This window comes from Dipodomys merriami, unplaced genomic scaffold (assembly GCF_024711535.1).
Source record: "Dipodomys merriami isolate MVZ:Mamm:240054 unplaced genomic scaffold, mDipMer1.0.p SCAF_33, whole genome shotgun sequence".
NCBI classification, from domain to species: Eukaryota; Metazoa; Chordata; class Mammalia; order Rodentia; family Heteromyidae; genus Dipodomys; species Dipodomys merriami.
In genome coordinates, this window is record NW_027204826.1 from 11,839,691 (window position 1) to 11,862,749 (window position 23,059).

General features: G+C 44.2%; 1 long non-coding RNA gene across 1 annotated transcript in view; it reads left to right on the forward strand.

The window, feature by feature from the left end:
- The window catches only part of LOC138842042 (uncharacterized), a 147,106-nt gene that overhangs the window by 12,544 nt on the left and 111,503 nt on the right, over window positions 1-23,059 (forward strand). Inside the window, exon 2 of the long non-coding RNA XR_011376567.1 lies at window positions 1,312-1,472. This is a non-coding gene — a long non-coding RNA (uncharacterized lncRNA). The remainder of the gene's footprint in view (window positions 1-1,311; window positions 1,473-23,059) is intronic.

The window sequence follows — 23,059 nt, forward strand, 5'->3', positions numbered from 1 at the left end:
AATTCTGACGAAGTTCTCACAGCTGAGGCTTTGAAAAGACCCCACTCCAGAGGAAGCAAAGGCAGAAGATTCACTTGGTCTCTCAGCTCTTGTACAGCCATGGGGAGAAGGTAACACAAACGTACTGAAACAGGAGGAATAGAAGACAGGGAGTTTGTCAGCAGGTCCTGAGAATCATGACGGTGACCCCTTGTTAATGTTCAATCCTGTGTTAGAGTACAACATTTAAACTTGGTCCTATGGGACCAATGAAAGGCCTGAGATGGAGGAGGCAGGTATTGTCTGGGTGGGCTCAGGAAGTTTCATGATGAATCACTTTCTGGGGACAGGTATCAGAGTGTGTGTTGGCTTCTTCCTGGGTCTGCTGGGGAGTCTGATCTGAGGATGGTGCTAAGAGGAAATGTTGTTGTAGGAGCTGCAATAGCCCTGGGATTCTGCTTCCCAAGTACTCCGCTCCCTTTACTTCTGAGGGATCCTGATTTTGTCAGTTCCCTCCTCCCTCCATGACTGTGGAGGGCCAGAGATGTGGCTGGAAGACCCAGCTTGTGATCCTCTGCGCCTCAGCTGAGTGCAAGCTGAGCTTGTGCCCTGTCTCGGCAGGAAAAGTTCCAGGTCACTGATGGATGGGGTGTTCTGTCTCTTGTAGGGTAAGAACAGTTTGCCTTCCTACCCACCTGGTGGGAAGCCTACCTGTTTGATAGCTGGCCATCAAGGCGGAGTCAGGAATATGGGCTTACAATCCCTAGAGATTTTGTTGAGTTGACAAATCAATACCCTTTCTAGACACCCTGTTATAGGAAGGTATCCCTCCATTCATCCATCCATCTACCCACCCACTCTCCCATCTATCTATGATATCTATAGCTGTAATATATCTTATCATCCATCCATCTGATACATGTCCATATATGTATTGGTCTATCTGTCTGTCGTCTGTCTTTCTGTCTGTCTCTTTATTTTTTTGTCAGGATGGGCCTTAGGCTTGCTGGGTAGGCATTCTGCCGCTTGACCCATGACCCTCATCCCAGTGCTGTCCTTTTGTCTGTGAGGTAGGTCCCATCCCCTGTTTAGTTTGTTTCACTCCCTTGCATTCCTATCAGAATAGTTAACCTCCTGGAGAAAAGGTTAAGAGGGCTAAGAGGGGACAAAGGTGTTAGTGTGTCTTTAACAGAATCCTTGGCCATTTGGCCTGAGGTGGAATCTCAGACTTCCCTTCCTGGCAGGACCATGAGTGGTACCCAGTTTGATGTTATCTGTCCAATGGAAGGGAGTTTCTGCATGAGTCCACCAAGCTTTCCCATCATGCACCAGCAGGTATTCCAGAACGGCCAGCGGGTTCCTAGATGCTGGAGCCAGCCAGGCACTGGACGTGTGACCTCAGGCACAAGACTTCACTTCGTGGAGCCTCTGTCCATCTGTGATCCCCGGAGGGTGATCATGAGAAGCCAAGAGAGCACCACGTCTGCCCAGCAGTAAGTAAATGAATGCTACATGCTTTTTCTTCTACTCTGGCTCATTGCAATCCCGAAGTTAAGCAAACATTCCCTTGGTGGTTTGGGAGTCATACACATAACAACACGGGTACTGTTAGCGGTGGTCAGTCCAGCTCCCCATCCTCTTTCTCCTCTTGATTTGTTCCCCACCAAGAAGCTCCACATCTGAAAGCACCGGCCGGACACAGTGATGCCATTTCTGGTTCCCTAAATCCAGGGGTGCAGTGAAGTTCCAAGTAGTTTCATGCTGTGGCTCTGTAAGCAGAACTTGGAGCCCCAAGTATGGTTGTGTGAGAGGTCATGGGACCCACAGGACGTTCATCTTGAAATGAGCTCAGCCCGCAAGCGACTATCACTCATTATTGGGGCCTCCACCTATTGGGTGGATGAGACAAAGCCAATATTTTGGAATGAGCCCCACTTATTTCACAGTTGGTTTTGGTCACCTAAGACATTTCTGATACCCTGGCTTCAAGCTCCATTTCAACAAAGAGGGGACATACTACCAAGTAGGCAGAACGAAGACCCAGAAAGCTGTAGTGGATCGAGTGGGGGCTGATATCGTGGCTGGTGCACACATCTGGGGCGTAGGGCATTGGGCATCCCTGAAGATTCATGATCCACACCCCACTTCCTGGCCTGCTGCCCAGGCTCCTTCCGGCCTGATAGTCCTTTTGCTTTAGATCTTCAGTCCACCCATGTAGAAACGTGTGCTATGACCAATTATAAAATCATTATATGATTAAACTCAATTAACTTCAACTAACCCTTGAAATTTGCTTAATGTCAGCCGTTGCCCTGCTTGAACTGATCAATATTGCCTTCTTTTGGAACTGTGGAGGGTGAGGGGATTATGGTCCAGTCTGTGTGCCCCCTTGGGGCACACACTGTACTTTGATGGACAGAGCAGGGAATGATAGCCCAATGCCAGGGCCCTGGGTGCTAGTAGAGTGGATCGGGAGGCCCCGTGGATGGAATAGAGGAGTCTACAACTCTGCTTGGGGTCAGCCCATGAATTTATGGTGGGAACTTGGGGAGAACTTCTCCCATGGGTTCTGTAGTTTGTTCCAAACTTTCTTTGGTGATCGTTAACGAGTTACCTGGTGTAGTCCTAAGATTCATGTGTTGAAGTGTTCAGTGTCTCAGATGGGACTGCATGTGGAAATGAGGTTTTAAGGAAAGGTGGTTAAGGTACATCAAGGTCATGTGGTACATCAAGATTATCTGGCCCCCGTCCACTGTGATCAGTGCCCCTGTCAGGAGACGACTTTGGACATAGACATGGACCATACCTTCTGGAGACCTGAGAGGTCACACAGGCCATGGAGGGGGGGGGTCCTCTGGGGGAACCAGCACTGTGGCTTTGGACTTTGGAATTGTGAGGAAATTTTTAGTTGTTCGAACTGTCCAGCATGTAGTGCTTTAACTTAACAACCCAAGGAATGACTCAGGCATCCCCTCCCGCCCCCCAGCCCTTGCCTCCCTGTTACCTTGAAGAAGGTCAGAGCCCCTCAGATGACAAGGAAGAGAAAGGTGAAGGTTCAGGCGGGCAGCCTGGCAGGGGAGGCCCGGCCAGCACCTCCCTGGCTTTCAGTACCCACCAGGGGACATAAAACATTACCTGAGGACTGGATGACAGCTCAGAGCTCTGATTTTCTCACCAGTAAAAAGGAGAATATGTGCTTATGGGGCTGTGAGGACTCATTGAATTAACTGAACCCAGAGCAGCAGGGACCCAGGGGAAGTAACAGCAGCTGTGGAGCAAATCACCCCAGACTCAGTGGTTACAAATAACCTGCTTACCTCTCCCCTCCCCATCTGTGGTCTGCCTAGCCAGAGGTCAAACCACCCAACCACAGACTGAAAATACTTGTAAAAATGGCAGCCATGTTAAACTGGTATTGACTTTTTTCCCTTGGCATTTTTCCCTAAATAATACAATCATCCAGACGTGATTTAAAGTGTGTATGTGGGTCCCATCCAGGCCCTGTGCTAACACTACAGCACTTTACATAAGAAAGTCAATTGTCCATAGATTTTGGTACCCGTGCCTATGCGCATGCACGTGTGTGTGTGTGTGTGTGTGTGTGTGTGTGTGTGTGTGTGTGTGTGTGTGTGTGTGTGTGTGTGTGGAGATCCAGCAACTATTTCCTCCAGTATATCTGGTATTCTCTCTAAGTCCCTGACTTCCTCCCTGGGCAACCTGTCCTTCAGACTTCTGGCCAGACATGGTCCATATACCCTAAAACTTAAAGGGCCCTCACCTTACTCCCCAAGGATTGGTAGCCATTCATTGCCAGCCATAAAGATGGAAGCCGGAAGGTCAGCACCCAAGGCCTTGCCCTATTCCTATGGGCCTCTCGGTCACTGGTGGCTCAGGCTGAAGAGGTTCTTGCTCTGGAAGCCAAGGCCAAATGGCCCCAGGGATGCTGTGCCGGCCGTATGTCTCCATGTCTGTGTCTGGTGGCTATGACCACTGCTTTCCACCAGGAGGCTTTTCTTATACCTGGGATGTGGGTTTTAGCCTGTTAAATCTGGCTATGGACCAGCTCTAGCTTGGTCCCAGCAAGGTTTTAGGTTTCCTTCCGGTTCTCGGGCATCAGCCCATAACAGAAACTCAACTCCCCAGCCAGAAGAGTACATATCTGTCTTCAGAAAGGCTTGTGCTGGCTTGCCTTATTCCTCTTCCCATGATACTTTGTGGCAGGTTTCATGTGCTGTTGAGGCCTTTAGTAAACATTGTCCCCTGATTCTCTGGGAGTAAGGTGGTCTAGGCATGTCTTTCTGGAAATGTCCAACCTCTTTTTATTTTTTGCAGTCAATGGTTGTGGAATGGGCCTTTTGGCATTTATCTCGTAAGGGCAGTGAGCAAAAAGGGCTGTGTGATTTTATTGTCTAATCCTCTATCAAAACTGGCTCCTTGTCTCCGTCCACCTCTCTGACTCCTTGCTCCTGGGTTCGCCCAGGTCCAGATGTTGATGCGTGCTAATAGGTCATGGGTCTTCACTTAGAACATTAGTATTTGTCTGCAGAATAACTGAAAATCAGTGGGGACCCAGAGTATAGGATGCTTTGTGATGTAAGGGAAATGAAGAATTTCATTGATGGCATTTAGCTCAGAGAATGCAGTTGGTCAGTGTTGTCTTTATTTACTGCTGCTGCTGTGATTAAGGACTGAGGAAAAAGAGCCTCAGACATCAAATGCAAAGAGCACTGCTGGCTGAGCCTGTGGGTTTAATTCAGATGTTAAATATCTTTCAGAGGGTCAAGTGCTGCAGACCTGGAAGTTTTGTCCTTTGAGCAAAACTAGCTCAAATAAGAAAGATAATCAGGAGCTTCAACCTGGGAGGCTGCAGTGCTGAAGGGGTTAGAGGTCCCAATTTTACAGGAAGCCAACGTGCCAGCTCTGGGGCTCTGAGAAAAAGAATTTGAAGGGTGGATAATTTCATTACGCAGACAGAAGGCAGCCCAGGAAACCTTCCTTCCTAAGAAATGGAGGGTTTATTTGAGGTTGATTAAGTTGGAACTCTCTCGCCAATGATTCCTTTTTTTTTATTTAAAAACTTTTGATTAATGTGTATTAATTAGATGTACGAATGATGTTCAGGGTGTATTTCAATATCTGCATATGGTATGTATTGATCAGATTCAGTCTCCCTGACCTACTTTTCCTACCCCCACCCTGCCCCCTCCCAGTCATTCTTCTCCTGTCAGGTGAGCTTGTTTGTTTGTTTATTTCAGCTTCCAAATATGAGAAAGAACATGTAGCACTTGTGTTTCTGTGTCTAGCTTTTTGTTTTAAACATGGTATCCTTTGGTTTTATTCATTCTGTTGCAAATGACATAGTTCTTTTTTATGGCTGAATAATATTCCATTGTGAAGATATGTCAGATTATTATTAATCATTTATCCATTGTGAGCACATAGGGTAATTCCATTTCCTAGCAGTTATAAAAGAGCTGTGATACATATGGGTGTGAAGGCATTTTTATTGTACATGGATTTCATTTCCTTTTATATCTACGGAGGGGTGGGATAGTTATATCGTATGACAGATCTATTTTTAATTTTGAAGGAACCTTCATGCTGTTATGTGTAATGGTTGTAGTAATTTACATTCCCACCAACAGTGCAGAAGAATTCCTTACAAAAACCAATCCTGGTGAGCATTAATTTTTTTGCTTTATTAATAGCCATTCTAACTGGGGCAAGTTGATATTGTGTTGTACTCTTGATTCACATTTCCCTGGTGGCTAATGATATTGAACATTTTTTACTGGTATATTTGTTGGCCATATGCAAAAACATTTTTGCATATTTGTTGGACATGTCTTTGGAAGTATCTGTTCAGGTCATTTGCCCATTTTTAAGTCAGATTCTTGGTTTTTGTTAAGATTTTTGGAGTTCTATCCATATAGACTGTGTGTATGACTAAGGATGACCTTGTCATATGGACAGCTGGCAGATGTTTTCATTCCCATTCTGTAGGTTGTCTATTTAAACACTTGATTGTGTTCTTTGCTGTATAATGCTCTGGCTCTCATGCCTACAATTCTTTGAAGTGTTTTTAAATCTTAATCTTGAATGAGCATACATTAGTACTACAGTGGGTTTCATTGGGATAGATCCATATGGGCATATACATTTTTAAATCCCCCTTCCTCTATTTTTTTTACAGTTTTAATGGTTTATTGTGATAGTTTTATATGTGTGTGTATAATGACATCTGTCATGTCCACCTGCCATCCATCTCTCCTTTTCCACCCAGTGGTTCTCTACCACCCCTCAGTATGTGTGTGATATGAGAGAACATACGTGACATTTGTCTTCCTGAGTTGGAATTTATTTCACTTAACAGCATGATCTCCAATTTGGTCCATTTTCCTGCCAATGACATAATACTCTTCTTCTTTATGACTGAATAACACTCTATATCTACCAATTGAGAAATCAGTTGTTTATTAGTTGATTAATCAATCAGTTGATTTTCTTTACTATTTGATGGACATTCAGGCTGAGTCCATAGTTTGAAAATTGTGGACAGTGCTGTTCTTAATGTGTGTGTGTGTGAGTGTGTGTGTGTGTGTGTGAGTGTGTGTGTGTGAGTGTGTGTGTGTGTGTGAGTGTGTGTGTGTGTGAGTGTGTGTGTGTGAGTGTGTGTGAGTGTGTGTGTGTGAGTGTGTGTGTGTGTGAGTGTGTGAGTGTGTGTGTGTGTGTGTGTGTGTGTGTGTGTCTGCAGGTGTCTCTTTTGTACACTGACTTACATTCCCTTGGATCTATGCTCATGTCCCACCCACAGAATGTAATGACTCTATGACTCTTCTTCCACATCCTCTCCAGCATTCGTTGTTTTCTTGTGGACAACCGTTCTGAGGGGGGTGAGGTTTCAATGTCATTTCAATTTGCATTTCCTTTATGTCTAAGATGATCAACAGTTCTGTGTATATTTATTGGCCATTCCTAATTCTTTTGAGAATTGTCAGTTCAATTCATTTGCTCAGTTATTAATTGGATTATTTGTTCTATTTGTTATTAATTGGATTATTTGTTCTATGGGTGAGCTTTTAAAATATTCTGGGTATTAATCATTTTTTTCCTTGATGAATAGCTGACATTCTTTCATCCTGTCATCTGTCTCTTCATGCTGGTAATTATTTCCTTTGATCTGCTGAAGACTTAATTCAATGCATTCCCATTTGTTAATTCTTGTTCTTACTTCCTGAGCCCTGATTCAGAAAGTTCTTGTCGATGCATCATATCTTCCAGTGCTTTCCTGTAATCATTTCTGAGTTTCGGGTCTTATGTTAGGGTCATTGATAGATTTTGAATTGCTTTTTGTACCAGGGTGCGTCTTTAGCTATGGTTGTTCAGATGCAACAAATCTGAATGTTACAAAACACAATGATTTTAAAGGTGTACAACACCATTTCTTTATTTTTTTTATTGTGAAAATACTGTATAGAGGGGTTACGACACAATTTCTTTAAAAAGAGAAAGAATAATGTCAAATATTTGTCTGGCATTGTTTTCTTGATACAGATGTCAAATATGTGCTTTAAAGAAAAAGCCCTTAGGGTGTCAGCAGGCACACCTAGTAAATGATGCAGTCTGCGTGTGTTTCTGTGTGCGTGTTAGTACATATGCATATAGGTATGTCTGTACATGGATATGTGTGCCTGGGCATCACATGTGCACATGTACATACATGCACACATACACATGTGGCTGGGGCTCAGCATCATGGAGGAGCCACACGTGTGCTGATTTAACAATGCTGGTCTCTGCACACAAGTATTTAGCTACTCCCCATCTTTATATCTCAACCACTTGTTTCTAAACCCTGCAAACTGGACAGGGTTGCAGGTGTGTGTGCTAGCTAGTCTGTAACGAGAGCCCAGAGGTCATTCACTTAAAAGGAGGAAAGGGTTTATTTGGGCTCATCATTTCAGAGGTTTCAATCCATAGTCACTTGGCCCATTGCTTTGGGGCCTATAGCAAAGCAGAACATCATGATGGGAGCCCATGTCTGAAGAATTGCTCCTCGCCTGGTAGCTAGGAAGCCAAAGGAGAGACAGAAAGGGGCTTAGGGCCCATGTAATCTTCTTCAAGGGTACCCCAATAAGAGTCGCTTCCTTCTACTAAGCTCTTCTCGATGCTTCTGCCACCTCCCAGTAGTGCCAAGGATGGCAACCAAGTCTTCGCTGCATGAGTCTTGGGGGAAACGGCAATGTATTTGAACCCAGCAGGGGGTGCTGTGTTGCTCAGACCCATGGCCCCTCTGTTCTTTCCTCTGTCTGGAACAGAAGTCAATAAACATTGTCCACCAAGAGGCAAGTGGTAAATATGTGAGATTTAGGGGACCACATGTCTTTGTCACAAGTTCTCAACTTTGCTGTGGTACTGAGACAATGAACATGACTGTGTTTCAATAAAACTTTATTTATAAAACCAGATACACTTAGGTCTGTGGGCCATAGTTCTCTGTCCTTGCTCTAGAATTGTTTGGAACAATAGGAGAGGCTATTGGGGGACAGGTTCCTGAGGTTCTTCTGAGAAGGTCACTTTTCTGTTGGTCCTTGGAGGATGGTGGCCCTACCCACAAAGCTGATGAAAATCCTGAGGCTTGATAGCCTGGTGTTATAGAAACTCAGGTAGATCTGAATCCAGATCTGAGTCAGATCTTCCTACTTTGATCTCCCTGCCCCGGCCCTGGAGTATGACCAGTTAGTTCACAGTGACTGCCCTCTGTGCCAGCGTGGGGTTCTTCCACCTGTTCCTGGCCACACGCATTGCAGGGCACTGACTTTCACTCAACTCTTCTGCTTAGAAATAGGGAAAGTAAGCTGGGTGCCGGGGGCTCATGCCTGTAATCCTAGCTACTCAGAAGACTGAGATCTGAGACTTGTGGCTTGAAGACAGTCTAGGTATGAAAGTCTGTGAGACTCTTTATGTCCAGTTAACCACAAAAAACCAGAAATGGAGCTGTGACTCAAGTGGTAGTGTGCTGGCTGTGAGCACAAAAACTCAGAGACAGTGCCCAGGCCAAAGGACCTGCAAAAACCAAACTAAAACAACAAAAAGAAGGAAGGCCAGGCACTGGTTGCCCACGCCTAGAATCCTAGCTATTCAGGAAGCTGAGACATGAGGATTGGGATTCAAAGCCAGCCCAGGAAAGCCAGTGAGACTCTAGCTCCAGTTAACCAGCAGAAAACTGCAAGTGGAGCTGTATGTAGCTCAAAGTGATAGCAGGTTAGCCTTGAGCGAACAAGCTCAGGGACAGCAGCCAGGCCCTGAGTTCAAGCCCTATGACCAGTCCCCCCCCCCCCCAAAAAGGAAAAGTATAAATGACAATGTGTTACCTTGAAATGTAGAAACTGGGCTGGGTTTTCTACAAAAGGCCCTTTGTGCACAAGCCAATGAAAGACCAATAGAAAAAAATACAACCTTATCACAAATTAAAAGAACAATCTTTTGGAAATAGCTGAAATGTAAGGTTAATTGGAGCCAGAAATGTCAAATTAATGCAGTAATGCACGGGGGAGCCTGCCCTGGCCTTTGTGCCCAGTGCCTGAGCAGGAGAGGACGGGAAGCAGGGAACGAGGTAATAGGGTTTTAGGGAGTCCCCTGTCATATTAAACAGGCTTTGCAATTAATTTCTTGCTGCAATGTTATTTTCATTGGCCTATATTTTCTTTGACCTCTCACATTTTTTAAGCTACCAATGCAGGGCAAGTGGGATTTAGGACAGAAACAAACAGAAAAAAAATAATCTCCACAAATTCATTTTGACTTAAAATCAGTAGAAATACGATAAGACAACACAGGGGTGGCTGAGGAGGCATGTGCCTTTGGGTGACTTGGGGTTCACAGATGCTGACCCAGAATGCTTTGCAGGATGAGTTCAGCTCCTTGCAGAACTCTTAGGTCTCAACTTTCAAGGAGGTCTTGGGAGATGGGGAGGAAGATGGCGGCTTTCCAGGCCAATATCGTCCATTCTCTGAACACAAAATGCAGGCCCCGTACTTCTTAAAAAGCATTACATTATATAATCTTCAGAAGAGCCCTAGGAAGGATGTTTTATAATGGTTGCCACTTCCAGGTGGGAAATGGAGGCTTTAGTACCTGGCCGAAGTCACACAGGACATAAATAAGTCATGCTGGGAGTTGCCCAGTCTTCTTGAGTTCCCAAAGACTTGGAGAAAATTCTGAAGAATTATTATTTTTTTTCTTTTTGGTGTTCAGTAGAGAAATGATCCAATGTGAGTAATGGCAGCAGGGGGCAAAGCACGTTGTATTGGGATTTTATTTGTGTCCAGGGGAAGGCTTAGTTAGCACTCAGTTCTTTTGAGGCACTGAATGGACAGCTGTGATGCCCAGCCCACAGTGGGGCAGGGTGCCCTGAACACGGGGATATGAATACTGCATTTACCGGTAAGGAGATGGGGACTCAGGAGGGTGAAGTGCTTGTCCCGGGCGGCGTGGTGAGCAGGGCAGCTGGGCTGAGCTCACTTATCCCATGGCACGTGTCTGTCTCCTACGCACACTTCCTGCTTTCCGCGTGACAGACTTCCAAGAAGCAGAGGCTGTTTGCTCTTGGCTTCAACAAAACCATATGAACCCTCGACTCTTAGCTTGGGGACTGCCACATGTCCATATCGTGACATGTCAGGGTTCAATGATGAAGATGTCTGAGCAGCCTATTAAAAATATGATACATGTTGATATAGGTTTCTCTCCTGCTTTGTCTCTTACAAGCCATACAACATAGAAATGAGCTGTATAACCTTGTCATATATTTTATTTTTGTGCACACCTGGGGCTTGAATTCAGGGCCTGGCAACTGTCTCTGAGCTTTTTTTTTTCCCCCTTAAGGCCAGTCCTCTACCACTTGAGCCACAGTTCCACTTCTGGCTTTTTAGTGGTTAATTGGAGATAAGAGTCTTAGGGACTTTCCCGCCTGGGCTGGCTTTGCACCTCACTCCTCAGATCTGAGTAGCTAGGATTATAACTACTATACCAGACATAAACTGTATAACCCTGATTAAAAAAGAAGCTGTATGTTTGTGTGTATATGTGCATATTTATACACACATTTATGCTGTTTAATTTGGGATAAGACTTGATCTTTGATATGCTAATTAACTTATAAAATTTACTTTTTTTTGCAGTGCTGGAGATCAAATCCAGGTTTATTTATTTATATCACATCCAAGAATGTTCATATCTTACTTGAAATGTTCAATTGTTGGAAATCAACCCAAACTGAAGGATGAGTAGGAATGTGTTTAGCCAATTCAGCAGAATTCATGGTCTCTGAGGAGACATAAAAAGTATCATAAAGATAAATGGAGACACCTGGCATAAATCCAGCTCTTTGGCCTCCATTGAGAATTGAGGATTCAGTTATCTTTCAATATTAAGGGAAAAAAACACCCTTCTCCCACAGTTTCCCCAAATTGTTTGCATTTGTACAATGCCAAGAAGGTAGGAGAGCTTTCATTTGTAATCTGAGCAAATTTTTAATGGGCTCCGCTAAGCAGGTGGCTAGTTGATGAGCCACTATATTTCAGTGGTATGGACATCGACATAGTGCTAAATATTTGCACGTGTATTTAATTGCCTATACAAAACTGTTCTTGCTACACGGGAGTGTGGTTGAGCCTTCAGAATAGCTTGGCATCCAGTAAACATTAATATTTTAAACCATCGTGAACACTTGGTGCTGTAGATCCAATTTTACTAATGCATTTTTGATTTTCCAAGTACCTCCCATTGCAGTGTGTGGCTTTTGCCTATTGATGGCAGGCTTAGAATGTGATCAAGGGGTTCTGAGGACCAGAGATTTGGATGGTGTATTCACAGTGCACCAAGATATGGTAGGAAAAATCAAACCACACAATCCTTGGATAGTGGATTGAATCCCAGCCTTGTGCTTTCTAACCGTGCACTGTACCACTTGAGCCCGCTCCCCCCCTTTCTTCCTTTTAAGATCAATCTCATGATCTGTATCTAAGCCTTATAACGTCATGTTAGAAGAGACACAGTAACATATTTGCTCTTATGGAACCAATGATCACAGCCTTCATCTCAGAGGATTCATGCAATAAACATTTGTTGAGCTAATTTGGAATTTGGTCTCCTGTGAAATCACGTATGCTGTGGTGCTTTGTATTTGTGGGGTGGTGGTGTTGTTACAATGGTATCGAAGATTTCCAAACGATGGTGTAGCTTGCCCTCCAGGGAGAGGCCCGTTGGAGAACTGTTCTCGCTGTGCCTCTCAGAAGGTCCCTGACTAGGTCGGGCTTTCTCTGCCTGGTTTTGCAATCGAGAGGGTTACCGATGTTCTTGCTTCCTGCTGACCTTCTCTCTGTGTGGAGGGTGAGCTGCAGCGACACTGCCAGCCAGGTTACTGCGGTTTGCATCGCAGATGTTTGTGTCCCAGGGAGGATGGGCTCTCCTCAGCCCGACCGCTCCCTTCTTCCAATAAGTCCTGCACACTGAGCCATCCTTTCTCCAGGCCCCGAGGCTTTCACAGAGCCTGGCACGCTGGGTCACAACAGCGGGACACATGGGGAGGGAGGCGATTGGATCATGAGAGCAACATGAGGAAGGAAGCAAGCATAAAGATTCCTGTATGCTGGAGAGAGATTAGGCTGGCCTCCCCACCGGGTGCCCGCTGAGCACGGTCGTAATTGGAATGTACACTTTACAGTTTATTGGGTCCTGGAGCGACTTGTTACTGAACTGGTCAATTAATCCATTATTATTATTTTTTAATGAGGTAGGGGATTTCCTTTAGCACAAAATCACCAGGAAATATGACCAAATGCCCAGAGCTCAAGTGAAAGCTAGCCTTCCCTTCTAGAAAGCACCAGTCGACAATTAAAGAGGAAATGGACATCTCCTGCTACAGGTGGTGAATTGGGGTGAGTGCTTAGAGGTGAAGGCTGGGAGATCACCATGAAACTCAGCACTCAAGTGGAGCAGCCTGAATTCTGGGAAATACACCCGTGGAGTTTCCCTGCTGAGAGACAAATGATTTCTATTTAAAAACCTGCGTGTTCCATGCAGTAACTCCCAATGTAGCAATAATTAATGATATCGGAAGGTTAAGAGAGACCTTCTGCTGGAATCCCTCTGCTCCAGGCGTGAAATTGGATTAAAGTGAAGATAAACTTAGGCATTAACTCTGTGGAGGAAATCAGTACTGATGAGACAGTGCATACGTTTTGAACTCTTTGAGCAAGCCCAGTGGTGCTCTGTGGCCAGTCGTGTTCCAGGAAGTTGGGGTTTGGTGGAAATGAACTGTCGGACGAGGTCAATAAACAGGATATAGTACAACTCTCAGTCCCAACTCTAGGTTTAATTATTTTACCCCAAAGTGAAGTTATGTGGATCTTTGGGTATATTCTGTGGCCAGTACTAGTGAGAGCTTACCTACTACTTTGCTTGCTTGCTTGCTTGCTTGCTTGCTTGCTTCCTTCCTTCCTTCCTTTTCTGTTTTGGTGCTCTGACTCAGGGCCACATACTTGGTAGGGAAAGCATGTACCACTCAATTCCTTTTCGCTGTCACTTTGATTTTTACAGAGTCTATTGCTTTTGTCCAGATCAGTCTTGGACTATTTTCTTCCTCCTACCCCACTGGAATCCCATCCACCAGAGCTCCTTTCTACCAGCCCATTATGTCCAGATTTCAACAACCAAAAAGAAATTAAAAGGCAGACTAAAAGGAAAAAAAAAACCCTGGCTACTTAGAGAAGCAGAGCAAGCCAGGCTCAGTTTCTCCAGCCCCCTAATGCCAGATACTTGTCAGGCAGAGATTCAGGGATGCTGGTTCAAGGTGGGGCTGAGAGGTGTTCAGAGGAAAAAGTCCCACAGTTCCCGGATCAGCCTGCCAGTGATCATTAGTGCTCCTTAATCTGTTTTCTCCACCTTCCCCTTCTTTGGTGGGACAAGATAACCAGAGGGACCTAAGTTGGGTAGTATTTCCCTTTCCTCATATAGGTGGACTTTGCTCATATTACCCTAGGACAGGCTCTGGTGAAAAACTTTCTCCTTGTCAAGAAGAATTGAGCATGAAGGTGTATTTCAGAATTATTTTATGACCCCCCCCCCACTCTCTGGGTTTTTCTTTGATGCTCATTCATTGAGGGCCTGACTGGGTGGGGTCTTAGTGGTAAAATCCTCAGGTGTGAGGGGCCTCTGTGACCAGGCCTCCTGAAGTGCTGACCCTCAGATGTCTCCACACAGAGCTTTCTGTCGTCCACCCATTACAGTCAGCTTTCCATTGGTTCCACGGACTTCTGTTCTGCTAGAATGTGATTTTTGTTTTTTGTATTTACCTGTTTAATTTTGGAGCCATTGATCTCTCCTGGGACTTCACTTCTTTTGACAGATCAAGGCTGAATTGTTGATTTTCTTCAGTCTTATTAGCTTTTTATTATTGTTAGCTCCTTACTGGCTAACAGTGAACCTAATGGGTTTATTTATTAAAGAGTGTTTTGCTGGGCTTCAATGCCTTATACCACTAGCCCTAACTACTCAGAAGATCTGAGGATCCTGGTTTCAAAGCCAGCCCAGGAGGAACGTCTGTAAGACACTTACATCCAATGAACTACCAAAAAAAGCTGGAAGTTGAGTTGTGGCTCAAGTGGTAGAAAACCAGGCTTGAGAGAAAAAAAACAAAACTTCAGGGACAGAACTCAGGCCCTGAGTTCAAAGCACAGGGTCAACATGAAAGTAACATGTGATCAGGAATCCAGGATCCTCCTTCCATTTCCCTTCACTTTTCATCTGCTATTTCAGCTAAAATTTTCTTCCTAATGTCTCCCTCCACGGAAGGTTAGTCTAAACCAATTGGATGGTTTTAAGGGCACAGTCCCATGATCTGAACAGATACTTGTTATTTGTGATGGGACAAGGCTTCCGTTCTGTCCCGCCTCCCACAGAAGCCTGTAGACGCCTGTGGGGAGAAGCTAGCTTTACAGTCACCATTCCTCATGGTTCCTGTGACAAACTCTCTTCCCGGGGCGATGGCGGTGGCGCCCTCGGGTGCTCTCAGTGGTGCGTCTCAGCTCCTTCCTTCTATTACATGTTCACGTGGCTTCTTCTCACATCATGGGAAGTGGCCAGAGTTGGCAGCTTTTACCTCAGGTATCCAAGGAAGTATTTTGGGGGCCTATTAATTTATAACAAGTTCTCTTGGCAAAATGGAATATGTGGAAACAAATGAGTTTGGCCAGCAGCCCAGGCTGTCGAGCCAGGCTCTCCCACTCGTTAGCAAGGACCTACCTTTTGTGCTCAGCTTCTGTGCTGCTTTGCAGATGGCTTCTTTATCTGGGAGCTTGGGACGGGGGTAGGATGGGGGTGGGAGGTGTTTCTCTCCTTTCAGAGGACCGTATAAAAGACAGGCATGAGTGAGGGTCTTTGTTGAAAGGGTCTCAATGTGTTCTGTTCCTAACTCCTGAGGTTTGCATCTCAGCCCCATAGATGGCGAAGTATGAATTCAGAAAAAAAAATGTCCTTCACTTCCTTTCAGAATGGACCTTACTCTTTCAACAACCCACTCTTGAGATAACCTCATAACCCCTGGTACTCCTGGCTGAGATCTGAGGATCGTGGTTCGCAGCCAGTCCGGGCAGAAAAATTGGTGAGACTATCTCTAACAACTTACTCAGAAAAGGCTGGAAGTGGCGCTGTAGCTTAAGTGGTAGAGTGCTAGCTGTGGGCACAAAGAGGTTCAGGGACAATGCCCAGGCCTTAGTTCAAACCCCAGGACCAGACAGAGAGAGAGAGAGAGAGAGAGAGAGAGAGAGAGAGAGAGAGAGAGAGAGAGAGAGAGAGAGAGAGAGAGAGAGAGAGAGAGATTAGTCATGAGTTTGTAACTCAAACCGATTACTCTGTTTTACTTTCTTTCCTTTTTCTTTTTGGTGGTGTTCTGGGGTTTGAACTCAGAGTTTCATGCTTGCTAGGCAGGCAGTCTATAATTTGCGCTATGCCTCCTGTCCTTTTTGCTTCAGTTATTTTTCAGACAGGGTCTTACACTTCAGTCACTGGCCAGCTTTTGGCCACTATTCTACTTCTGTTTCCTGTGTAGCTGGGGTTGTAGGTATGAACCACTGTGCTAAACTTTATTTTAGATAAAGGAATTAAGATTTTCCACATGTTTTTGTGGGGAGGGATATGCACAATTCACAATTTAATGATGCTTTTTAAATATCTATCCTGATTTTTTTTTTAAAAAGAAAGTCACTGCTATACATATTGAAAAATCTACCTGTGGACAGGCTTAGGGTTTGAACCTAGGGCTTGGGACTTCCCTGTGCGGTTTTTACTACACATCAGTAGCTACCTTGCTAGTGAATTAAAAGTTCTGACTGTCAGCATGGTGCTAAACTAACTTTCTTCTTTCACGTTTTTTTTTTATTAGTCTTTTACAAAAATGTCCCTGTTAATTGGAGAATTTGACATCTATATTCCATAGGTTGAAAAGAGCCTGAGGTAACAGAAAGTAATTGTCTTTCATTAGAAGAGTTCAGAAGTCCATCAGCTGACTAAAAATACTCATTTCTTCTTGGAATACTTTTCAAGGGAAAAGTGGAAAACAATCTGACAGCTAATGGCTGATGATCGATACTGAAAGGGAAGATAGTGGTTCTCTGGCGAGGCTGTGTCTCTGAGCTTATCTTTGCATTCACCCCTTTGCAAACTTATGGAAATGAAGTGCATGTGTGTGGAAAGTAATGCCACTAACTGTAGCCTCTATGTATTTATGTGTGCATATCTGTGTTTCTATACACATTGAATATCAAGTGCGTATTAAATGTGCTTATAAAGGTAGAAAACATGAAATTGAAAATTTAGAGAGAGGGTTAGATTCTAGAAGGTCTTCCTTTGCTAGAGCAATGGCACACCATTAAAGTCCTCTCTGGGAAGAGACAGAGACAACAGAAAAGGCAGTGGACTTGTCTTTGGCACTTTGGGAACTTTCAAACAGTCACCAGCCTATGGTTTACTCCTTAGGTGGGGTGACTTCAGGAGATGGCTGAGCTCATTTAGGTTCTGCTACGTGAACAAATTCTAGGGTTCCCCCCTATTTCCTTGTTACACCCCTCTTCACTTCCATGTGGAAGGCAGCCACACCCCCGTTTATAGAGTTGAAACTACCCTCTTGAAAGAGGGCTGAAGTCAAGCAGACAGTCACAAATACTGTTGGTTAATTTTGGCTATGGGAAGAAGTAGAGGCAGAAAGGGGACATTTCTCACAATTGGGACTCAGTTAGGGGTGATGGGAGCCTTGTTGAACAAGGCCCAGATCTGCAGCCTGGGATAATCAGGGGGTTGAAAGCAGTCCTTTATTAGCAACCAGTGATCTTTCTCCTCTAGTTGTCCATCTATCCATCCTTCCCTCCATCCCTCCATCCATATTCCTTCCAGATTTCCTTATAAAGCAAATTAGAGGTGATTGGTTTACTTGATTAGAAATGAATTGTTTTAGTCATATAGACTTGGTTAAATCATTAACTAGTTGCCTTGATTTTTTTTTTTTTAAGTTTTGTGTTGGTGTCAGGGCTTGGACGCAGGACCTCGTGCTCACTCCACTTACTTGGTCAGGGCTGGTCTTCTACCACTGGAGCCCTGCCTCTAGTCCAGTATTTGGCTGGGTAATTGGAGATGGAGTCTTGAAGATGGTTCTGCCTGTGCTAACTTTGAAAAACAATCCTCCTGATCTTAGGCCTTCTGAGCAGCTGCGATCATAGGTGTGAGCTGTCAGCATCCGGCTCAGTTGCCCTGATTTTTAAAAGAAATGTGGGAAGAGTCTGTCTTTATATTCAGTTTGATTTTTTATTTCAGTTGGATTTTTGATATGTGATCTGTTCTTCATACTTACAGCTAGGAATAAGTGTTTGTTATGAATGGAGTATCCACACACATTTGGGGTTTCCAGGGTTCCCAAGAACTCCCCTTACCCTGGCATCCTGTAGCCACTTGGCCCTCTCCCACCCTACCTCTTTTCCCCCCCTCAAGGCTAGAAGGATAAAAACTGTCCTTTGGTGTTGATTTGAGCCATAAAATGAAACACAAGGGAAAATCACATTCTCCTATGACTACCTTGCAATATTGGACATAGAATCCTCTTATTTCATAAGGCCTTCCAGCACTGATTTTTTAAAAGAGATATTTCCTTTTTCATTTATGGAGCATGCCTGAGGCATCCACTCAGTGCTATGTGCTTAATAAATAATAATAACAGTTCTGATTATGGAGCTGCAATCTGCTGATGCTGCCACATGAGGGGACCTTGAGACCTCTTTTCTATTATGTAGGAGGGTGCATTTGTTTTAACACCGAATTGCTGTAACCTTTTATTTCTATGTATTAGCATGTCACTTATCCACGTGCTTTAGAATTTATGGTTATTACTATAACCATGTGTCTGTTTTTCTGTCTCCTCCCTTTTTTCCTGAGCTTTTGCTTCTAAATTCTAACAGTTCAGATAACAAGATAAAAGGAATAATGTTTATGCTTCAGTAAATAATATAGGGCATGAATGAAGTTATGCCATGTGATTATTTCTCTCTCTCTCTCTCTCTCTCTCTCTCTCTCTCTCTCTCTCTCTCTCTCTCTCTCTCTCTCTCTCTCTGTGTGTTCTTGGGCTGGCTTCAAATCAAGATCCTCAGATCTCAGCCTCCTGAGCTGCTTGGATTTCAGGCATGAGCCATTGGTGCCTGGCTAATTGTCTGCTTCTTAAGGGCAGAATCATGTTGGCACTCAATCATCCTTAACTCAGCTAGACATTGTTCTACTTAATGAGCAACTTCAGGGATTTTTCCAGGGGAACTTTTGGCTTCACACGAGTTTCCCATTTCTTGATGACTCTATAAATTCCTTGGGCTTTACCTATCGTGAGCAGACCCTGTAGGGGCTATCTCCAAAGTTAAGGCTTCTGAGGGAGCCCTAGGAATTATGATCTTCCTCCAGCTGGATCAGAAATAGGGTCACACCCCTGACCTCCTGGTTGCTAAAGTACCCTTGATGGAAACTTCCAGCAATGCATTTTTTACAGAGTAATCCTGCAAGCACGACCCAGAGCTATATTAAACCTACAAAAATCAGCCTCCGACCGGGAGAAACAGTTTTATGTGATAAAGTAGTGATTACTTTCCTAATGATTGCTCAAAGCATCTTGTAATCTATAGGGAATGTATTTCATAGCTCCCAGTCGCCCTCTTGGCACTGCTATTTGTCATTCCAAGCTTTAAGTAGAGCATAGACTATTAGAGGAATCATGGCATACATTTTCCTTTCAGAAACTTGCTATCTGCAGTACCCATGTAATTAACCTGTTGTTAACCAATTAAGCCAGCCTGTGGATGACAATGCTATTTGTTCTCAGGAACAAAGCTGAAATGTCCTATTACACTTTGGACCTCCCCCCCCCATTCACCTCTAGGTGGGTGCTTTTGTGGTCCTGGTTTTTAACTTAGGGTCTTGGTGTACAAGGTAGATGCTCAACCCACTTGAACCATGCCTCTAGTCCTTTTCTTCTTTTTTTTTCCAGATAGTCTCCCATTTTTGCCTAGGGCCAACCTGAACTGTGGTCCTCCTACTTCTGTCTTCTGAACAGTTGGAATTACGATGTTGTTTGCCGAGATGGAGTCACACAGACATTTTTTGCCTGGACTGTCCTTGAACCTTGGTTCTCCCAATCTTCACCTCCTGAGCAGCTGGTACTATAAAAGTTAGTCAGCAGGCCCAGCCTTAATTGTTATTATTTTTAAATATATAAATAGGACCGTATTTTTCAGATTTCAGATGAAATCTTCAAAACTGTTTTTTTCTGTTAAGAACTTTAGAGCCGTTGAACCTTTGTCAAGTCTTCAGAGGCTTCTGGGTGGGGGGGGGGCTCTGATTTAAACTCCATTTAGGAGCTTTGAGCTCTTTCTTTTGCTTATCCTTGGAGCCTGGTTGGGCCTCTTAAGAGAGACCTTCTTAGCTTGAAGTGTGAGCCCTAACTATCAGATTGGGTGATTTTTTTTTTCTGAAGAAAAAGCAGTACAACTTCCTTTAACTTGCTGTTATAAATCATAAAGAGCAGGCTCTGGGTTGAGGCCCTGATCTAGTGTAGAGGAAAACAGAAATGCAGGATGTACTGGGCCATTTTCAGGCCTGGCTCGGTATTGGGCAGCGAAGAGGCTATGGAGTTGATTTCCGGCTGGTGATCACTGCTGCTATTAGAAGGAGACTTTAAGGTTATTTTTCCTTGGCTAGGTGCTGGTGGCACACATCTATACTCTAGGCTACAGAAGAGGCTAAGATCTGAGGATTGATATTTGAAGCTAGCCTGGGCAAGAAAGCTGTGAGACTCACTCATCTCCAGTTAACCATAATTTTTTTTGAAGGGATAGCACTCAGGCCCTGAATTCAAGATCTAGTACTAGTGCACGAGCACACATGCGTGTGTCATGTGCACGTGTGCACACACACACACACACACACACACTGGTTCTTTTTCTCCATTGAAAGTGTACACTGTATTCAAAGATTTCTATTCAAAATCTAAGCTGGAGGGAATCATCTGACAAGGACATAAAGTGTTGAAGTGAAGGGACTCATAAATAGAAGATGCACACAAACTACACATGTACATGCATGTGTGTTTGTATGCACACACAAACAGGCATTCATACACACGGGCCCAGTGTCAAGCCCCATGCCGAGCCGTGTGTATCTCATTAAAGGAGTGCTGCTGTGGAGCCTGGGCTATTATTTTCAGTGACTTGCCGCCCGAGGGGCAGCAGGGAAAGGGACAGGGCGCTCTCCCGGTGCAGCTCACTGCCGCTGAAAGGTCATGTCCTGTTTCCTGGCAATTGACTCAATGGATCTGGATGCCATAGCGGAAGGTCTGCCGTTTCCACTCAGCCTGTGTTTCCTGGGGAACGTGCCTCGCAGTTGTTTTTACATTGACCTCATTACCTAGCCCTGGTGATGAGCTTGGTATAGACAGCCTGCTGCTCAGGGCTGCCTTCGCCCCGCCAGCATAGGTGGGTGGGTGTCTCCTTTGACCTCAGCTCTCCAGTTTTCCCTAGCAAAGATTAGCTGCAAATCACTGAATAAGTATGACAGGAGAAGGCGGGAATAGAGGAAGAGCTGGAGACCATCATTTCCCATCCATGGGAATGGAGGAAATGAAGAAGAGAGAGGGAGGGAGGGAGAGGGTCTGGGAGAGAAAGAGGGAGAGGAGGAGAGAGGGAGACTGGGAGGGAGGAAAGGGGGAGGGGGGATGAGAAAGAGGAAGGGAGGAAGGAGAGAGAGAGGGAGAAAGAGAGGGAGAGAGAGAGAGAGAGAGAGAGAGAGAGAAAGAGAGAGAGAGAGAGAGAGAGAGAAGAGAGCAGATACTGAGATCCTTAGTCTCAGACCTTCAATGCATGGGGGAGAAATGGACATCATTGAAGCCAATATAAAATTTCTAAACTTTCAGTGATGTGTGTGTGTATATGTGTGCATGAGCATGCACACACACACACACACACACATATACTAGGGTTTAAACTCAGGGCCTGGGCACTGCCCCTTAACTTTTTTTGCCTTAGACTGGCTCTATATCACTTGAGCTACAGCTTCACTTTAAGCTTTTTGCCATTTCACTGGAGATAAGAGTCTCATGGACTTTTCTGCCCAGGCTGAGTTTGAACCTTGATCCTCAGATTGCAGTTGCTAGGATTACAGGTGTGAGCCACCAATGCTCAGCAGAGTGGGTACCTTTTAATCAGTGCCAAAAGCTCATTTGATGCCATGAGAAAGTGAAGTTCTTATGTGTATTGCCTACAAAAATTTCTCCTGGGTCCCTTTCAAGAGAACTACAGTACTTTCCCAAACTGGCCAGCCCTTGGAAGTGAACTGGACTAAGCACTTCAAACTGCTGATGAACGGATTGAACCAATTGTCAAGTGCTTCTATTAATTAAGTCTTAGCCAAATAGAGTGGGCTGGGCTGGCTTTGGGCTCGTGATGGACAACCTCACTGTGGTTCCTTATGATCAAAAGCGAGTGAATTGAAATTTCAGAGCTTGTTCAATGAAATCATATTTCTTACCCTAAAAAGGATAATCCTCTTAAATAAAAAGAGGATTAAATGTGATTGCACCTAAGGAATATTTTATAAAAGCTAATTTAAGTGATTGATATTCATGTTTATGCTTTTCAAAAGGAAGTGATTTCACTCACCAGGGTAGAGCTGATTATTTGCTAAAGTTAGAAAAAACCAAAACCAAAAAGGAAAAGCAAAAGAAAACAAATGAAAAACAAAACAAAACCAAAAACCAAATCCTAAAGTTAGCTGTGGAAAAGGAAAATTCTGAACCATGAAGGTCAATGAGGCAGTAGAATAATTACACTCTGGAAGCTGTCAAGACCCTAGAACTGGAGATATTCAAGGGAAAATTGGCTGTAATATTTAGGGAAATAGTATTGGATGACTTTTTGCCCTTGGGTACCATTTGAAGGAGATGACTGGGCTGCCAATCTATAAATAAAATGCTTTTCTTGTTGTCTAAGAATTGGGGCACTTTGGGAATGGCAGGTTGTGTCGGGCACTTTGAAAAATGATAATACGAAAAGCATTTCAAAAACTATTTGAAATGTTAGGCTCCACGCGCACACTATGTTAATGTAGATTAGACTACTCTGTCTGTCAGATGACAAAATTACAGCAACATAGCCTAAAGTTTCAAAGAGCTTAATTGACTTTTTAAAAAAGTACTAGAATCCGACAGTACTTCATTCCATGACACCCAACAAAAAGTTGGTTTTGTAGACAGAGAAGTCTTTTTGAAGAAAGCAGAGGTGGAGACCAAGAGTGGTCATTTCAAAGTAGTATACCGGGACAGATGGGGACAATGGGGCAGAATGACAGGAAAAGAACTGGCTAGCTCCAGATTATTCCAGGTGCCTTCCATGTCGCGTAGGGATTAGTACAGACAGAATTTCATGATCATGCCAACTGGAAACTGGGAGATTCGGCTGGTATTCCATTAATCCTGATTTCTCAGAGACCCCAAACACTG